We start from the raw sequence: 15,236 nt of genomic DNA, 5'->3' as shown, positions 1-15,236 counted from the left end.
TAATGGATTATTTAGTTTGTGTAGCTAAAATCATTCTAAAAATCCCTTGCCAAACGATTATTAGACGTTTTACAAATTTTAGTAAAAATATAGTCTACTAATCACTGCAAAGTGACTTACTGTGAAACTAGTGGCATATCAAACTGGTACAGGACAAAGGATCAGTAATATTTCTACTTGTGTTATAAATTGTACAGCTATTTCGATAACTTTTGTTTTGAATAAACTATCGGGGGGGGGGGGGGTAGAGCAATCATTAATTAAAGTGGAATGGTGGCAGTGCAGTTACCTTCAGATCTCAGTTGTCTTTCCCTTAGATGTCACCAGGTGAAAAGCGGGCTGTTTATCTTTTAGACCAACAAGCAGATCTCCGTTATTTTCCGGACACTTCACCCTCCGATCAGTTCACACTATCGATCGATCACTAGTAACTAATAACTAATAATTTTTTTCGATTGACCTTTGAATACTCTTGGTAAGTAAAATCCCTCTTCTTTTGACCCATACCATTAAATCATTCAGAACGCTCACTTTTATAGTATTAAGTCATGTCAGAACAGAACGCCTGTGTATCCATCGGTTACTGATTTTTTTTTTTTTTTGCTGACGCATGCGTGGAAAACAAGATCATCCAAAGGCAAGAGTAACGCTTGGAGACCGTCTAGGACTCACGGTACTAATTCCACTCCAATGGTAAACATATGGAAACACTATCATATTCAAAATTCAATAACTTAAAATTTATGGGTGCTGATAATGGCACCTATAATTTTTCGTGCACATCTAACCTTGGTGCAAGCTTATGTGTGGAGAACACCATATGACCCGCGGCAATTTGTTTACATACATGTGCATGAAACACGTGTTATTGATTCTGCACCAAATGAATCAGGTGCTACTTTCAGTATTGAGTACTCCTGAGTCAAGCCTGTAAAAATGCTAAAATTGCATCAGTAGAAATTTGTCAATATTTTTGTTACATTACATATAGGATAAGCTCTCAAAAGATATTTTTCCTAAAATTTTAATTTTCATTATTAACCAATTATGGACCACCAAACCTGTAAATACTCTATTATTTCTTCACCCATTTCTAGACTGGTTCACAGTTCTTCCGTATAATTAGTACCGTGTGTCCTCTAGCGAGAACTATAACACTGTGAAGTTCACGCGTTACTCTGTTTTAATATAAAGGAGGATTTCAGATTCAGTATCCGGATTAGAGTCTATTTCATCACCATCAGGAGTAGTAAGGTGGGGCACCCTAGGGACAATGGGACTTAGCATTAAAAAGACCCCTGGGCAACTCTAGGGACAATGGAAATTTAACATGGAGAAAAATCGTGGGTTACTCTAGGGACAATGGGAATTTAACATAGAGTTTGGGTCTTTCTAGGGACAAGGGAAATTAACATGGGAAATAGAGTTTGGGCTTTTGGGATTTTTTTTTTCTTTTTTTTAAATTTTTTTAAATTTAAATTTAAATTTAAATTTAAAAAAAGGGGTAGGCAATGGAAAGGCTATCTCTTTTCGAGAAATATGGCTGGCCCTGAAAAGGGCCTTTGGGTTTATGTTAATGTATTCATTAACATAAATGATACCGCATTGGTCTTCTTCTTGTCCTTAGGCTACGTCTCACTGTTGGTCCGTAAATCAGCACTCTTTTCAGGCATCCTTGTCTTTCTACGTAGATCCTACGTATCCACAGGCTGGTGTTTGTCCTGTGGACAACGGTCCACTTGGATCGGACATACATGGGTATGTCCGTCCGGAACATCATGGAAGACACAAGCGTAGAAGATTGCACATCGGTCCACATCTTGAAGCGACGAGAACAGGTGAATCAATGCACTGAACTGCGCTTATTTATAGGTAGAGGTAGGATTGAAACGGATTGAGTTCATTCACCAATCCAAACACGCGTTACAAAATTCAGTCAGCCCGCATCCAATCCGAAGAGAGTAGTCTGTGACGTCAGTTGGTCTATATAGATTCGCTAGCGCTTGTGTGCAGTCAATCTATGCGACAGTGATTCAACATGACGGAAACTCAGAAAACGATCCATTGGGGTGCACCAGCAGGGGAGACTGCCCAAGGGAACCCGGACTTACTTTCAGAAGAGGTACACTGGGATTTTGTGGATTTTCTTACCTCGCAAGAATTTGTTCCGGAACCTTCGTTACCTTCTTCATTACCGCAAGTGGAGAATTTTAGACAGAGACAGAAAGAAGAATTGGAGAAATTTATGCAACGACAAAAGGAAGCGGAACAAGCTTTTCTCCTACAGCAACAGCAACAGCAACAAGAAGAGGTAAGAAAAAAACAACAGCAGCAACAGCAAGAAGAAGTAGCAGCAAAGAAACAAGAGGGTGAAAATCAAACGGCTACGGTACTGTTGGACATTTTAGCGGAGTTAAGAAGTCTGAAACAAATGTATCAGACTTCTTTATCATGACCGAAGAGAATACGACCTTCCCGAGCTAAACACGCCAACCCTGTGACTAAGCCTGTCGTACCACTCTTAGTGATTTCAACCCAATCATCAGAAGTAGGCCTTGGCCGTGGCAAAGGCTTAAGGCAGTTAAAGTTGATTGGTTAAACTCACCCCTACACCAAAATAAAAAGGCCCTTTTCAGGGCCACCCACATTTCTCGAAAAGAAATACAATTTCAATTTGCCAATAACTCAAAAATAAACCCCACCCATTTTACCCTTATAGTACGTGTCTGTGTATGAGTGCGTGAGTGTAGCTTCTTATTTTAAAATCAAAACTCAAAGACACTTACCTTATATCATTGATGTATTCTTGTATCCATTTTTTACAATCCAATTCACAATTCACCACAGAACACTTTAATTAAAAGTTCATTGACTTCTTCTTTCTCCTTGTTTAGTCTCTCTGTTTTTTGAATTTCTTCACCGTTTTTTCCTCATTTTCTTCCCTTCTTCTTTTCTTCTCCTGTTTCTTTGCTTCTTTTAAATAGAATTGTCTTCTTTCTTCCTCTTCTTCCTCTGAAGAATCCCTCTCTTCTTTCGAAGAATCCCTCTCTTCTTCCGAAGAATCCCTCTCTTCTTCTGAAGAATCCTTCTTTTCTTCTGACTCCTCTTGTTTCTTTTTTGGGCAATCTGGAGACCAATGTCCTTTTTCTTTACAATAATAACAGGTATCTTGACTTTTGTCTTTTTTAGCCCCTGTTTTTTTTTCTTTTTTGACGGTCTGGACACTCTGAAGACCAATGCCCTTTCTTCTGACAGATATAGCAAGCATCCTGACTCTTATCTCGAAAGGAAGGAGAGTAGTCCGTCGGCTGGTCTGAAGAGAATTTTCTAATGACCCCTCGCAAAGCTCTGACGAAACGTTCCATCTGGGTAGTCTCTTCCATCGTTCTCCTCGGTTTGAGAGTGAAATGAATAGTGAAAGGACAAGACACACCCTTTTTATATACGCTGGTTTGCCATGACTATAAATTAGTCTATGGTGTTTGAACTTGAGTCATTTGACGTTTTGCACTCAAGATGAAACGATCATATTCATTCGAGAAGAAAGAAGAAGAAGAAAGTAAGAGGCAGAAACGTGATCTATCGCCTCGTGCCAGGGATGAAATCTTGGCACAAATTCATGCCAGTGATTTTGAAGAGGACATGAGTGAACCAGAATCCGAACCCTCTAAACCAAGTTCACCACCCTTAGTCAACCCTGAAAAGTACTATTCCATTCGAGAGACGGAAAAGCGCTCCTCTAGAAAATTTAGAACCACGGCTTACACCTACACGGTGAAGTTTAAAGATTTCAAGGCCGACGTACCCTTGGAGAAAGCAGAAGGGTTTATCACCGAGATGTGGGATTCTTTGCTCACCGCACTCAAGCGACAATGTCAACCCAAAGAAGACGATCGCTTGACACTATCCACAGATCACGACGGTTTGAAATCCCCTGTTTGGATCGAGTTTAGCAGACCCGCAGAACTAACCCCTTCCAAAGTCATGGACAAGATTCAACACGTACAACAATCTAATGACCAGTTTGACATCACCGATGGTAAAGCCACACTGAAAATGGCTCACGTCTCTCTTCCTCAAGGGACAGGACGCAAAAAGATGTTATTGGTGGACGACCTTCGCAACACCAAAACAAGTCTCGTCCGAATTAACAACCCTCAAGACCAGATGTGCTTAACCCGTGCCATCGTGGTGGGACGAACCTATGCCAACAAGAACGACACGGTAGAATGGAAAAGAACCTGGGAGAACATTCGAAAATCGAACCGAACCAAACAACGAAACGAAGCAGAACTCCTGTTGCAACAAGCTGGCCTGTCCAAAGACACACCCTGTGGCATTCCTGAGATGCAAAAATTGCAACATGCCCTAGCTCCACGCTACACCTTGAAAGTGCACCATCAAGAAATGCGCGGGTCTCTGTTGTTTCGAGGCCAGGACTTTAAGGACGGAAAATACATTCACCTTTATTATCACGATGACCATTTCGATACCATTACCAGTATCACCGGATTCCTGGGATACAGTTATTATTGTGAGAAATGTGATTATGGTTATAACAATCGAGAGCAACACAAGCATTGTGGATTGAAATGCCCAGGATGTTTGGCCTCTCCACCCTGTCTGAGCGAAGAACCAGTGCCTTGTTCGACTTGTCTGCGCACGTTTGTCAGCCCTGCCTGTTACCAGCAACATTTGAAAACACAAGGTTCACAGAAGAAATGTGCTTGTCAACTCCTGAGATTGTGCCCTACGTGTGGACAAGGCATACTTACCAACAATGCCAAGGCACACGTATGTCGAGGAAAGAAAAAATGTCACATTTGTCACCACATCGTGGACTTGGAACACGAATGTTACGTGCAAAAATACCAACCCCCACCAGAGAAAGAGGACGGTCACAAGAAGAAAGGCAATTTCATCTTTTTCGATTTCGAATGCATGCAAGAGACTGGCATTCACATCCCTAATTTCTGCGTGGCTCATCGAGCGTGCGAGAAGTGCATTCAAGAACCTATCTTCAGTCATTGCCCTCACTGCAGCAAGATTTCTGGAGGACGTGAAAAAATCTTTCGGGGACCAAACACGTTAGCCGATTTTGCCCAATGGGTCTTAGACCCCATCGACAAGACGTGGAGCCAAGAGGACATCGAACGTTACGGAGATTGTCATCGTCATGCCACGGTGATGGCTCACAATTTCTCCGGATACGATGGACAGTTTCTTTTGAGGTACTATGCGGAACAAGGCACCGAGCGTCCTAAAGTCACTTTGAACGGAGCCAAAATCATTTTCATGCAAGTGGGACAAGTACAGTTTAAAGATTCGATGAGTTACTTGGCCATGCCTTTGAGTCGAATGCCTAAAACGTTTGGAATGACAGAAATGGCTAAAGGGTACTTTCCACACTTTTTCAATACGGAAGCCAATCAACATGCCGTTCTACCCCATTTACCTGAGGCTCACTATTACGACCCCGACAACATGCGTACCGAACAACGAGAAGATTTCTACGCTTGGTACCAGACTCATGCCTCTGACCCCTTCGACTTTCAGGAAGAAATGTTAAAGTATTGTCGTTCCGACGTGGACATTTTACGACGTTGCTGTGGAAAATTTCGAGAACTGTTCATGGAACACGGAGGGGTCGATCCTTTGAAAGAAGCTTGCACCATTGCCAAAGCGTGTTCCTTAGTGTACCGCCAACGATTCATGCCTGAAAACACCGTGGCTGTCATCAGTCCTCAAACGACCCACTATGCCAAGCGTCAATACTCGGTCAAAGCCCTACGTTGGTTACATTACTTGTGCGACAAGGAAGACAAATGGATTCAGCATGCCCGCAACGGAGGAGGCGAAAAGACCATCGGAACGTATTCGGTAGATGGCTGGGACTTAGAAAACCCCAAGATCGTGTACGAGTTTAACGGTTGCTTATTTCACGGATGTCCCGTCTGTTACCCTGAATGTGACACTAAAAATCAGTTTTTGCAACGAACCATGGAAGACTTGTACCAGGACACTTGTCAGCGACGCCTAAAGTTAGAACAGCAAGGATACCAAGTGGTGGAAATGTGGGAACACGAGTACGATCACCGTTTGAAAACCGATCCCGAGTTTAAACGCCTCGTGGAAAGTTACCAGTTCATGGACCCGCTGAACCCGAGGGATAGTTTGTACGGAGGAAGGACCAATGCCACCTGTTTGCTGTACCAAGCCGACGAAGAGAAAGGAGAAGAAATCAAATACTTGGACGTGTGTTCGCTGTATCCCTACGTGTGCAAATATTGTCGCTTTCCTGTAGGGCACCCGCAATTGTTCCCGGAACACATCGACCTGAAAAACATTCGACAATACGAAGGCTTGATCAAGTGTAAAGTTTTGCCTCCCACGAACCTATACCATCCCGTCTTACCTCACCATTGTCAAGGCAAACTGATGTTTCCCTTGTGCCGTACTTGTGCCGAAACGTGCAACCAGGACCAACCTTGCCATCACAGCCAGGAAGAACGTGCCTTGACGGGAACCTGGGTCAGCGTGGAATTGTTCAAAGCTATGGACATGGGATACCAACTGTTAGAAGTGTACGAAATTTGCCACTTTCCCAAGACACAACAGTACCACAAGGGTGACCCTACTCAGAAAGGCATTTTCGCCGACTACGTGGATGCCTTTTTGAAACTGAAACAAGAAGCCAGCGGCTATCCTTCCTGGTGTCACACTCCCGAAGACCAAATACAATTCAAAGAGAAATACTACGCACAAGAAGGCATCTCTTCAGACCACATCGAAAAAAACGAAGGCAGGCGATCGTTTGCCAAAGTGATGTTAAATTGCTTGTGGGGTAAAATGGCACAACGACCGTGTTTACCCAAGACGGAATATTTGACAGAACCTTCCCGCTACTTCCAGATGATTCACGACAAAACCAAATACATGAAACACGTGGACGTCGTTCGAGAGGATTTGATCTTGGTCAATTACGAAGAAGATCTGGACTTTGTACAAGACGACCCTTTTGGAAATGTCATCATTGCGGCTTACGTGACAGCTCATGCTCGCTTAAAATTGTACGAAGCAATAGAACTGTTAGAAGAACGCGTCCTGACTTTGACACGGACAGTTGCATTTACATCCATCACCCGATTCAACAGCACCCTGACATCGAAGGAGACCGTTTAGGAGCCTGGACAGACGAGCATCCCGACGACAAGATTCTAAGTTTCGTCAGTGGTGGTCCCAAAAATTACGGCTACGAATACCGGGACAAACAAGGAGAAGTGCACACGACGTGCAAAGTGAAAGGACTGACTCTGAATCATCGTACCAGTCGAGTGGTCAACTTTGGGGTATTGAAAGAAGCCTTGCAATCGGGAGAGGATGGAAACTTTAAAGTGACCACCTATCAACCGAACAAGATTGTACGTTTACCCACTCACCACATCGTCAGTCGACCCTTGGAAAAAGTCTATCAAATTGTATACCAGAAGCGAGTGCGACTTCCCAATCACTTCACCTTACCGTACGGTCACGTCGGTATTGGTCTGTATATGAAAAGGAACCCTAGGCAAGATCGATAGTTCATTGTTCATTGAAGTAACTTACCATGTCGTTGACGAAGAAGAAACCAGATTGGTTAGGAGTCAAATGTTGGACATCACCGAGACCAGGGTTTTGAGGCTTGGACACAAGAGGTGGCCCAGTATGCACGAGAGTTATTCAAGGAAAAAAGTTACTTTTCAACCTGTGTTAGTGACGGTGCCAGAAGAACCCGTCACCCAGGACAGGACTGTCGTGGACAGGCCTGAAAGACCCTTCCAGGAGGACACTTGTGTGACCTTACCCCTACTATAGAACTGGTTAGAATTTTACCCAAAACATGTTGTACAGACACTTGTGTTTATTCCACGTTCATGGTTATCATGTGCCTTTTATTCTTGTACTCAAGCCTTTGGGTTTTATGCATTTTTGTCTTTCGTATTCATGTTTGAAACATTCAATAAACGTGTTCTGAAAAAGTATATAAACTCTTGTCTTGTTTGTTTTTCGTGTCACAAGTGACATTTCTCACACCATGGCTACCTCTGCTGTCTCTGCTCCCTCTTCCTCTACTGTCAAAGTCATCGACGAACACTTAGATCGTGCCAGTTGGGAGGCTTTGTATCTTCGCCATCCCTAGCGGTTCAGGCAAAACCGAATTCGTCAAACGTTTGATCGAACATAAACATCATTTGATCGATCGACCCCCTCAACGAATCGTGTGGTGTTACAAAGAGTGGCAATCGGCGTACAGCCTCTTGCGAGAAAGTCAAGGCGATTCCATCGTGTTTGTGGAAGGCATTCCTAAAGAAGACGACGGCATCGTCTCTGACTCCCGTCTAACCCATTTGGTCATTTTCGACGACATGTTAGGAGAAGACGAAGAAGAAATTAAACTGTGGTTCACGCGCAAAGGACATCACCGTAATGCCAGTGTCGTTTACATCACCCAAAATTTGTTTCAACAAAGTAAAGCCCATCGCACCATCAGTCTCAATGCGCATTACGTGGTCTTGTTTAAAAGCCCTCGAGATAAATCGCAAGTGCAAGTCTTAGCCAAACAGTTAGGAACGCCTTGGCTGACTCAGGCGTACGACGATGCCACTCAAACTCCACACGCCTATTTACTCGTCGATTTGAAACCTACGACTCCCGAGGATTTGCGATTTCGTACCCACTTGTTTCACCACTGGTGCCAAGACGGAGGGCCTGTCCTGTACACGTCTCCGTCCTCGACTTCATTTCACTCCCCATAAAAAAATCTATAAAAACCTCAGACCCTTTTTCGTCTGTCTCACTCTCAGTGCGAACATGACGTCCCTTCAGTCGCATCTTACCGTCAAATTGATTCGTGCCTTGTATGGCATCAGTCGAGAAAAAGATCCACAAACACGAGCTCGTGTCTTAGAAGCTAGTCTCAAAGAAGTCTTACGATGGTTCACGGTGACGGCACGTCAATTACTCCAAGGAATCATTCAGATTCCTCATCAAACCAAACGCTTTTTCGATCGAAACAAAGTCGCTTTGGTCCAACTGGCCGATCCCCGCATCGACACTCAAACCAAAAAACAAATCATTTTGAAACCTGGAGGGAGCGGTACTCTAGGAGGGGTCATCATTCGCTCACTCTTAAGATGGGATCCTAATGCCCCCAAAGTTATACCCAAGACAAAAGTCCAACGAAGCCCCAAGAAGAAAAAGACCAGGTCCCCAAGGAGAACTTCTCCAGTGGCAGGACCCTCCTCTGACCAGACACCACCACCCCGGAAAAAGAAAAGAAGCCCCCAGAAAAAGAAAAGTCCACAGAAAACTAGCCGCAAGAGAGGCACTTCGGCCAGGACGCAACCTTACACTCGCAAACCACGACCTGCCACGGCAGTGACTGCGTCTCCAGGAGCTTCACGTTTGTCCACTTCTCCGTTAATGACACCCAGAACTGAAGAGTACTTGGAGACGTTGATCACACCAAGAACTTCTCCGTTGATGACCCCCAAAAGAACTTCCCCAGTGGCAGGACCTTCCAATTTAGTGGCAGTGGCTGCTGCTCACAAAGTACCTTCTCCCAAAATCAAAGTTCAAGAAAGATCGGACATGTTACAAAGTTTACTGGATTTGTCCAAGCAAGAACTGGCTCGATTTAGTCCGTTGCGTACCCCTGCACGACGTGTCATGCCTGTCCTCAGACTAATACGACGTCAAGACAATCAGTGGCGACGCGTTCCAGTATAAAAAAGGCCTGTGACCAAGTCGGGTATCAGTGTTTTTTGGTGCTCCTGAAGACTCAAAGATGTCACCCTCCAGAAAACCCCAAGGAAAGAAAAGGAAAGGACTGCCACCACGTTTAGCCAAACATGGGGACATCTTATCTGTCCTGTCCAAAGCTTCTCCAACCCTACGAAAAAAACTCATTCAAACAGCCTCCAAAGAGGTCATCGATACCGTGTGCGAATGTTGTTTGAACGTTTTGAAAGGCACGATCCCTTTGTCCAAACACCAGAAAAAATGCTTAGGCAAACATCGTCACGTTCTTCGCCAAATGGTTCAAAAGAAAATTCCCATTCGTCAAAAAAAGAAGATGTTAGTGCAACGTGGAGGTATTTTACCTCTCTTGTTAGGCCCCATACTGAAAGGAGTCTTGGGAACCATGTTGGGAAGACTGGTGGGAGCAAGATAAAAAGGCCTCGGAAGTTCCAAGATCTCAGAATCGACCCCTGACAACCCCATGGAAGGACGAAAACTAGCTTTAGTGCCTTACAAACGATGGATGGAATACCATCGGTGGCAAGAACAATACACCCCGCATTTACCTCCCAATCCCAATTTGAGCGAGATGTCCCAGTTACAACACGAATTGCAGTCCTTGATGGATCGCCAAGATTTGTCCGAAACAGAAAAATCACAAAAGTACGGTCAACTCTTGCAACGACTGCAACTCTTTCACCAGAAGGCTTTAGACGAAACAGCTCTACCCACTCTGAAAGATTTTAAGACCTTGATGAAAAGTTCAGCACCAGTACCAGTACCAGTACCAGTACCACCAGTACCCGTGACCAAGACAGAAAAAGGAGAAGAAGAGGAAGGGTTTCAAACTCCACCAGAAAAAGTACGCAAGTTAACAACACCACCTACCTCCAGAACTGGATGGATTAAAAAGATGATGGCCACCCCTTCTTCCTCACAAGAGAAAAAGAAAGTGAAGACAGAAGTGAAGACAGAACTGAAACAAGAACCGATATCCCCCGCTCAGACATCCTTCTCCTCTTCGACACCTATTGCTGGCCGCACACGCAAAGCATTGCAATCCAAGAAAGTACCCCAAGAGAAAAAGAGTAGCATCCTCCAAGAGTGGGTGTCTTATTAACACACCAACCAACACCAAAAAAATGGAAAAAGTCTTAGCCAGCATTTACTACGATCCCTCCCATCCTGCAGGTTACGCAGGAGTTCAAAAATTGTATCGTGCTGCCAAAACGCGACTGAAAAGTCTCCGTTTACCTCAAGTGCAACGATGGTTACAAGAACAAGCTACCTACACTTTACACAAACCCATTCGACGCAAGTTTGCCAGAAGTCGCACCCGAGTGGAAGGCATCGATCATCAATGGCAAGCCAATTTAGCCGATGTCTCTCATTTGGCCAGCTACAATCGTGGCTACAAATATTTGTTTTGTGTCATCGACGTCTTTTCCAAATTTGCTTGGGTCGTACCCTTGACTTCCAAATCGAGCAGCGAGTTAGTGCGAGCCCTGCAACGGGTGTTGAAACAAAGCGGTCGTCACCCTCTTCGATGGCAAACGGACAAAGGCACCGAATTTCTGAACCAAGCTTTCCAAAAAGAATTAAAGAAACGTGACATTCATTTTTTTACCACCGAGAATCCCGAAACCAAAGCCAGCATCGTGGAACGTTTTCAACGCACTTTGAAAGAACGCATGTTGAAATATTTTACGCATCACCACAATCTGAAGTACATCGACATCTTACCGCACCTGGTGCAAGCGTACAACCAATCTTACCATCGAAGCATCGGACGTGCCCCGCAAGACGTAACTCCCGACAACGAAGTGCTGGTGTTTGAGCGCCTGTTTGGTACGTCCCCGACGAGGGCTGTCCCCCAGAAAAGTGGAGTGTTGGCCGTAGGAGATTGGGTGCGCATTGGCAAAACCAAACGCACTTTCGACAAAGGTTACTTACCTAACTGGACGACCGAATTGTTTCGCGTCACTGGACGAGTGCATGGCCGTCATCCTGCCGTCTATAAATTGGAAGACATGAACGGAGAAGTGCTCAAAGGAACGTTTTATTTGCCCGAGTTACAACGTGTCACCAAAAAAGAAGATGACGTGTACGACATCGAAAGCATTCTCGAACGCAGAACCCGTAAAGTGGGCAAACGACGTGTCAAAGAAGTCAAAGTACGTTGGAAAGGATATCCACCCAGTTTTGATTCTTGGATCGTCGCTTCGCAAGTCATCGACTATAAAAAGAAGTGACCATCATGCCCTTTCACACAGCAGACGCAGCTACGTCGACCACTCCTCCTTCACCTAGTTCTTCTGTGCAAGATTTACAAAAACAACCCTTGTGGGTGTGGTGTGGAGAACGTGTGCCTAAAACGCAAATCGTCTTTTTCTGCCAAATCTTCGTGGTGTATTGTGTCATCGGGGCAGCCATCGCCAATTTGAGTTTGCAACAAGGAGACAAACAATTGTGGACCATTTTATTGAGCAGTTGCATCGGTTACCTGCTTCCTAATCCCTCCCTGAAATTCACCTCGAACGGGAACCCCGGGAACCTTGTGTCCAGTGCCAGTGCCAGTCACCACTTCAATCACAACCAGAACCCCATTTTAGACGGAGACACGCCTCTGACGTCCAGTAACCCCTCGGACAGCCACAGAACTCTGGAATTATGAGTCATCAAAACCAATTTTACTTAACCTTACCCAGTGACAGTTCCATGGAGGTGTTTCCCAAGAACACGTTGTGCTGTTACACGGCCAAATTACCTCAAGCCATCCAGTTAGATCACGAAGACCATTGGGAAGTGGCTTTAGTAGAAATGATTCACCCGACCCAAGTCCTCAATGTCCTTCCCAATCAAAATTTTTTTTGATGTGGAAGTTCATGACGAGCAAATGCAACAGTGGATGGATAGCAATGTCAAATATGACAAGAAAACCCGTACACAAAAGTACACCACCTATCACTTGTTCATTCCCCCAGGCTATTATTTTAGTGGTCAACATTTGGTCAGCACCATAACCTCCAGGTTTAATGTCGTGTTTCTGAAAGCTTTGGAGCATGTCAACAAAAATGTCACCATGGAGCACCACAAAGCAGCTCGTCGCTTCTTGATGAAATTTGAACGGAGTAAAATCCTGTCCATTTTATTTTGTCCTGAATTGTTTGACATGTTGGGCGGAGACATGGACATGAGAAAGACCATGATCAAGAAAAACGAATTACCCATCGTTTACGACAACGAGTCTTTTAGCAAGTTATTTCGTGCCCCGGTAGAACTGAACCAAGGACTGAATTTGATGTTCGTGTATTCCGATGTGGTGGAGTACAACGTGGTGGGACACACCTCCGTACCGTTACTGCGTGTCATTCCTTTCAAAGTGGATTCTGCCACGAACACTGACGAGGAAGGTGGAAACACTTACCACGTCCACCGCGAATTTGTCCATCCTCACTATTTGCCTGTCAGTAAGTCGTATTTGGACACGGTCAACATTGCTATAAAAGGAGATCTGGGACAAAATATTCCATTCACCAAAGGAAAAGTCACCGTGAAACTCCATTTTCGAAAACGGTTCTCTCACGACTCTTAAGTCATGTATCCAGTGTACCAAGGGGTTGCTCGACAGCGAGGACACGGCTTAGGAGATATGTTAAAATCGGCCTTTCGTTCGGTGGCCCCGGTGTTGAAACCGATGGTGACACGCGGATTGCACGCCTTGAAAGATGCGACACTGACGCAAGGCAAAGAATTTCTCCAAAATGTCATCATCGACAAACAAAACCCTAAAGAAGCCTTCATGAGGGCAGGCAAAAATGTCTTGCTGCAAACGGGCAAAGACATTTTAGGCCAACGAGAAACACCTATAAATGCCCTGCACGCTACCGAGTCAGGCATTCAGCAAGGACAAGGCAGAAAGAGACGACGAAGAAAACACCCTTTCACCAGACTTCAAGCGAGAAAGGCCAAGAAAAGAAGAACCGTTCGAGACTTAGACGTTTTCGATTATTGAGAAAAGAGACAAAAAAATGATGCACCGAGAATCTTGCGCTTGTTCCAAGACGGAACTGGATCTGTTTGCCATGCCCCCCACAATGATGACGATGCAAGAATCCCAGTGGGTGGAATTTCACCCCGTCTCCTCACTGACCGATTCCGCTCCCATCGAGTTTGAAATCAAAGGACAGCCCGATGATTACATCGATCTGAATAGCAGTTACTTGTACCTGAAAGTCAAAATTCTAGATAAGACTGGAGGTGCTATAGACGATGAAGCAGTAGCTCCCGTCAACAATTTCATGCATTCCTTGTTCAGTGGAGTGGAGTTGTATTTGAATAACAAACTGGTCAGTAGCAGCATGGATACTTACCCTTATCGTGCCTACCTGGAAAATCTCTTGACGTACGGAATAGATGCCAAGAACACTCATCTCAATGCCTGTGTGCTATGGGAAGCTGACGAACCTACCAAGTTTGAAATATTGGAAACTGATGAAAAGAAAGACAACAATGATGGATTTATAGAACGAAGAAAGAGAATCACGGGAGCCGACACAAGTTTAGAACTGATGGTTCGTTTGCATTTGGACATGTGGTTGCAAGAAAAGTATTTGCTGAACGGGGTGGATGTCCGCCTGAGACTGAATCGTCGCAGTGCCGCTTTCCATTTGATGGCTGATAGTGACGGTTACAAAACCAAAATCCTAGAAGCCAGACTCTACGTACGCCGTGTGGAAGTGTTACCTAAAGTGGGAAACGACATCAGTCAGACGTTGAGCAGAACGACCGCCAAGTATCCCATACGACGCGTGGAAGTGAAAACCTTCACCATTCCCAAGGGACAGCGATCCATGATCGAAGATCATCTGTTCCAAAGACAGTTACCCAAACGTTTGATCGTTGGTATCGTCGAGAATACAGCCTTCAACGGAGCTGCCGAAAAAAATCCTTTCTACTTTCAACACTTTGGCGTGTCCAAAATCGAAGTCAGTCGCGATGGCAAGACCTTGTGTACCCGGCCTTTCGAACCTGACTTTAAAAAGAAGAATTACTTGAGATCGTACTTGTCCTTGTACGAAGCCACCGGACAGTTAGGAACCAATACCAGTCACGGTATTACGTACGAGGATTATGCAGGAGGCTACGCTTTGTGGGCTTTCGATTTCACTCCAGACCAAGGCAGCGACGAGGGACATTTCCACCCTATAAAATCCGGCCAGATTCGTGTGGAAATTCAGTTTAAAGACCGAGACCCTGATGAAACGGTGAACGTCATCCTGTATGCAGAATTCGATAATACCATAGAAATCAACAGTTTGAGAGAAGTCATCCTAGATTACTAGAAACCATGGAAGACTGTTATCCCTCTTTACCTAGTGGAGAAACTTTTAGTGTTGCATTGTTGTTATAAAAATGTTAGAGTTGTTGTTGTTTAGTGTTAAGTGATTTTTGAA

The sequence above is a fragment of the Sinohyriopsis cumingii genome, chromosome 9 (genome assembly GCF_028554795.1).
Source record: "Sinohyriopsis cumingii isolate HCF-2022 chromosome 9, ASM2855479v2, whole genome shotgun sequence".
Taxonomy (NCBI): domain Eukaryota; kingdom Metazoa; phylum Mollusca; class Bivalvia; order Unionida; family Unionidae; genus Sinohyriopsis; species Sinohyriopsis cumingii.
Note: the sequence above shows the minus strand (reverse complement) of the source record.